Source organism: Cydia amplana, chromosome 5 (assembly GCF_948474715.1).
Source record: "Cydia amplana chromosome 5, ilCydAmpl1.1, whole genome shotgun sequence".
Taxonomy (NCBI): Eukaryota; Metazoa; Arthropoda; class Insecta; order Lepidoptera; family Tortricidae; genus Cydia; species Cydia amplana.
In genome coordinates, this window is record NC_086073.1 from 3,912,278 (window position 1) to 3,918,277 (window position 6,000).

Here is a 6,000-nt window from a genome sequence, read left to right on the forward strand (position 1 = left end):
TAAGGAAAAATTATAGTTATATTTTTGTCTTTTCGTTTTTATTATGAATTCAAAATTCATAGTTGTGATTATTTTCATTTCGACATTTAATGTTTTTGTGATACATAAAAGAGAGCTGCATAAATGCATCACGTTTTTTAGCTTTTGTCGTTTCTTTTAAGTTGAATGATGGGTTTAGTGGTAAGGCAAGTCGCGAGCGACGCTTCGAGTGGCACTAGAGGTTCGTCGAAATCATTATTGGATTTACTTCTTTCTTAAAAAACTAAGGTACAAATTTTAGATTACAAATCGAACGTCAATTTTATTAATAACCGTTTATTTTTAGAATTATTGGATGTTTTCTTCGAAGTACAATATTCAGTATACTTGGGATAATGGATAACACGTCTAAGTTGAATTGTTAAAGCTATTAGCGGACAAATTACTAGAGGGTCCCTATATAGTTATAATGTTGTATTTGATGTGATGTGGATTCACATTTAGTCGGTGTCTGCAATCCCTACACTAAGACTTGGCCGAACTCCCCAGAATGGCTGTAACTCTGTAAAGATGGCAACGGTGCGGTGAATTGTACTGTGGCTCGCTCCGAATGACCGCGGCATAAGACCGACGTCGGCGGAGCGGGCTCGGTATCAGTGATTGAATACAAAATTTACACAAAATGCTTTCAATTTAATCAGGGACGATTTAACTAGTTTAAACACTTTCCAGCCAAATACCCTTGTAATACGGTAATTAGGGATCGATTGGAAAGTGCTTAATGTAGCTACAAGTTTGTTACGACATCTAACATCTAACAAAGTCGTCCCTGATAAGTTTTCCATTTCATTATTTTAGGAAATTCGAAATTTAAGAAATCTGTTATCATTTTGTTTGGAATAGTGATTTGGAGGCAACGGTGATTTGAAGTTCAAACAGTTTGCTTAATTTAGACCATGAAAGTCGGACTTGTCTACAAATTTTACAAGAGTTGTTTGAACTTTTTCCATTTGTTGTCTTCTAACGTTGTTGGAGCCTGATTGTTTTGCTGGAACAAAACTGCCTTTGCATTTTATTTGCTTTTAAAACGGCTCCACTTTGAGTTTTCTATGATAAGTTTACGTTTAGTTTAAGTTTATGTTAAATCGCGATATGTCGTGATGGTAAAGCCAAAGATTGTTACGGGTATGGTGACCCTCTGCCGTCACACTGGCTGTACAGTGAATACACATTCAACTTCCGTCTTGAAAAAAAAAATTTTGAATAAAGAACATTTTGAAAAGTCGTTGAACGTGCCCCACTGTACAGCCACTCTAGCTCATAAGTTAATCTACCTCGAGAAATATAACATAGTAATAAATAAGCTTTTAAATAGATTTTTATATGCAAACGGTATAAATTTAGTGTGTAAGCGTGATGCGAAAATTAAAAAAAAAATTAAAGTACAAACTATGCTACCTCAGGATTCAACACTTTAACGACTTGAAATTCTATAAACTCTCCAGATGTATTTAAGAGTATTTACAAACTTAAGATTTCTATACTCATCGCGAGACGATTTAATACTTAAATAATATGGACTGAACGTTAGTGGAACAAATATTGTTAAAGCTGTTGTAAATAATGCTCATATGCGTTCAGATCCGAGGCTAGCACAGACGTGAATCTCGGGGTCCGCCGCGTCGGCCCGCGGCGCGGGTCGGTGTTGATGTCGCCCCGCCGCGCGGGTCGGGCGGGTCCGGGCCGCTGAGGTGTCGCTCCTAACCCTAGGCTAAGTTGTTAATTAGGCTAGTTTTAATAATCTCATAGACACTATTCTACCTCATTTCTTAAGCAAAAGCTTGTCGGGGAGTCGGCCGCAGTCGCAGTACTCGTAATCTAATTGTACCTTCCTTCACTCTCCGGAGTATAAAACATTTTTATTCGTAATTTTTATTATTATTACTTTTTCCCAGTTAATTTTTGTGTTACATAGATGTTACTATGTTTTAAGGAGATGAAAAATGAAAAATTATTGTTTGTTAGGTTTCAGCGAATTAAAAAAATTGTAACAAAATTATTTTTTGTTTGTTATTTTTGTTCCCTTTTTTCTCCCTTCCGTTTATTTCTTTTTTTTTATTTATCTTTAACAAGTTACACCCGTCCATCGTGTTTAGTATTTATTGTAATAAATTTAAGTACATTATTTAAGGAATTGACGTTTAAGTAAATATGCATAAAATAGTTGCACTTAACTGGACAGGAATAATTTAAGTACCTAATCATTCGATGTTTTTATATTTTAAGGGTGCACTTACATTGAATCGATCTCGGGCGTATCTCGAGGATTCACCTCTACGAATTTTATAATGAAGAAATATTAATGTTCTGTCGCATCTAATGTAAGTATTAATTAAATTAAAATGTTAATGTTATAACAATCACTTTCGGATTCACTAATTGACGAGACACGAACCTGACAATAGAGTTAAGAGTGGCGTGGCCCCACGCCGCGCCGCCATACAATCGCATCGGTGTTAACTAATCGTAGTTAAGATGACTATAAATCTGTACCTACAATGGAATAAATATATTGATGTTTTATAATAGCTAGCTCAGCCAGCGTGTGGCACGAATTATACCTAAAGTCATCCAAGACTGTAAATACAGCATTACTCTAGTACATGTTAACCGTTAACGTTAAGTTCGGGTGGGCTAATCTCGGTGTCTTTACTATGTTCTTGGTGTCAACTTTGTGTAAGTGTGGGCTATCTACACGTAAAAGCGAAAAAAGGCAAAAAAACAACGAGCAATCTTTGTACAACAACTAAAGTACAAATTCTCAAGTCTTAAAAGTTAATGCCAGTACAAATTATGGTATCGGATTTTATGTAAATGTTGCCAAAATTGTATTTTTTCGGCAGATAAATTATAATTTTAGTGTAAGTGAGGAGAGTACAAAATGGTTCGTGTTTAATTCAGGTCAGTGCGGGTTCCGTGAGGGCTAGCTGCGGTTCCTCGGTTTCGTTTCGTTGTTCTGATGAGTTGGTAGGGCAGGTAGTCGAGCGGCGGTAGGTACGAGTAAGCAAGGTGAGTTAGATCGAGTAAGGTATGTACATTTTGTAAACCAGCATGGTTGTAAAACTAAGTAGGGTTTTGTATCTTAGCAAGTTAATGCTTAGTAAAAATGCGGTCATCGGTGGTCTATGTCTGTAAAAGGGAAAGTGATTGTCTGTGATTTTTATGCGACTTTTTTATATAAAGGGAAAAAACCTTAACAGTAAGAATAGCACTACTTGTGATTTTACATTAGGTATTTATTAGTTGATTTCTTTTTTGTACTATACGATAGGAACGTAGCTGTGGTGTAGTGGTGAAGCGGGTTGGATGTGCATAACATATGTATAGCTGTCTAAATAAGTATTTACATACAAGCTGATATGGAATCGGTTGATATTTGGCAAATGGTTTGACCACACGCGTTAACTATTGTGTTCGAATTGCGTGTACTTCTGACACCTTTAATTTGAATTTAGACTAAAAATTACGTTCTTCTTTACATGCGCGTTAGTTATATTAATTTAATAAAATATCAGACATACTCAATGTTGGTTTCACATTTTCACACGCAGAAGTAAAGGTCATGCAGTGCTGCGCTCTTCGAAAATTAAATATTTTTTCAACACTTTTGCTGTCAAGAACCCAATAGGCGGGTTCATTTTGTATAGATTAGTGTGTTTGGCACTGCACGTATTGAGCAAAGCAATCAACCTTACATAATTACAGGCGGAAGTACGCGTAGTTCGCTTTTATATTAGCGAAATGATTTATTGAAATATAGATCTGTAATAATTTAAATGGTTCTATAGCGAATTTTTTAGTATCTTAATGATGATTTGGCGGATTACGTTTTGTTACGTTAGTTTGGACGTCGGTGTTATGTTTGCTTCGTCGTTCGGATACACGTTTTGAGTATAGTCCATAAAATGTCCATTCTGCTTGACTGAATCCTTCGTCCCTCGGGCGTATCTCAATATAATATATCGGTGTTACATGTAAGCGTGTATTCGGACATTAAGCTAAGTATATGTGACCTGTGGAGAATACAGGTACATAATTATATTTGTCCACAAACACTGCGGTAACGCATAGAGGCCTCGGCCACATCACGAACCTAGCAACCTGATTTAGATAATAGTTATTACATGGAAGAAAAATTTGATCCACTGTGGAATTCTTAATAAAAAAATTGTTGCTAAAATATGTCTTGTTGTTTATTTAACCTTGTGTTAAAGTACCTACATGAATATACAAGACTTTTATGGTAAAATAAATTATCATTATTTGGTTCACCATTATAGGATAGGAAATACTGGAAATACCAGCGCCATCTGTGGCTACGATAATTGGCTCCATTATCGTAGCCACATGTACGAATTGCTATCATGTTACTATAGGCGATTATAACTTCAGAACAAACAAAATTATGTCTTTTTATAGTAAGATCATTATTTTCATACTCGATCGTGTTTTAATTTATCACCACTCGTTGCGAATTTCTTACTTTCTGCACTTGTATCGTAAATTATAACTATTAAAAAATTACGTCCAACATGGGGTGCGTTTGACTATTTATTATTAGATAGGAATTTTCGCATTCCATTCATCTTTGTCGTAGTCGTTGTTTTAAATATGAGCTTGTCTCTTTCGGTGAGCGGGAGGTCGTTAGCACGTCGTGCACATTTCTCGCTTGCCCAGATGCGACTAAAGGCAACTTGTACAATTTGTCACAAGGTAAGCGCTTAAATTTTGGAACGAGTATAATATCTTGAGTTATATAATAAATCATTGGCCGAAAATAGCAGAAATGCAAGGAATCTTGGATTTTGCATTTTAAGAAACCTACCTACCTATATTTCGTAGATTCGATTCTTTACAAGAAAACTGGCAAACCAATTTGTCAGTAGAAAATGGCGCCATATTAAAATCTAGTTACATATATACGAGAGGCCGATCTTCCACAGACATTTTCAATTTCGTACCTATCTCTAAATATTATCAAGGTTTGCCAGACTATACTTTTAGGACGAGTATAATTGAACGGCTTCAAAGGCCGTTTGTATCTAATAGCTTTTTAAACTAAGATCAGTAGCCATGCGATAAGGAAACGTAAGTAGTACTTAATCACTTGCTAACATTTGTAATGTATGGCCGAACCGGCTTAGCCAGATTCGGTACCGACAAATAGGTAACGTTTTAATGCCAATGAGCTATGAGTAAGTAACAAACAAGTGACATTTTTGCAGAGCACGACATTTGAGGGTTTCACATGACCACTATAAGTTGTCATTGGGTTTCTTAGGGCTCCATTTGACTCGAGAAGGTGGCGATATCTCGGTCAAACTTTTTGTAAAGGAGACAGACCATGACATGTTGAATAGCGTTGAATTGAAAATTTTTGGCTGTGATATCGCCACACAACATAAAATGTGAAAATGGCGCCATGTAGCGAAATAACAATACATGACACGAATGTTTTTTTTTTCAGTTGGAGAATCACTGAATATTTGATATCCAAGCTATACCTAAAGGCAGTTACTGAATTTTAAGGGTGAAATTCGGAGCATTCCTACCTAGCAGTTCTTGAAGGTATACGTATATGATAGAGACATAAAGTAGGTACTAGAAATAAAATCGAGCAAAATTGATTAATGATCTGAGAACTCACTTTCAACCTTAATAAGTGTACTACATTTCAGACGACTCTAGTTACCACCACAACTCAAAGTGTGGTCTTCGATAATTGAAGCAATAAAAATAAATAGGTACGTTTATACAGTGAATTGCCTCATTAGCAAGCTCATAAAATAAAACGCTGAATCCTAATATAAAATCAATCAGTACCACGGCAATAAAACTAGTCCATTAAAAGCCAGAAGTTATTACAATTTTGTTGAAATTTGCATACAAAAACCACTCCTGAACAATTAATCTTCCGCGCGAATCTGGCCTATTTCGAGTCTGAGCAGTGACTGATATCAT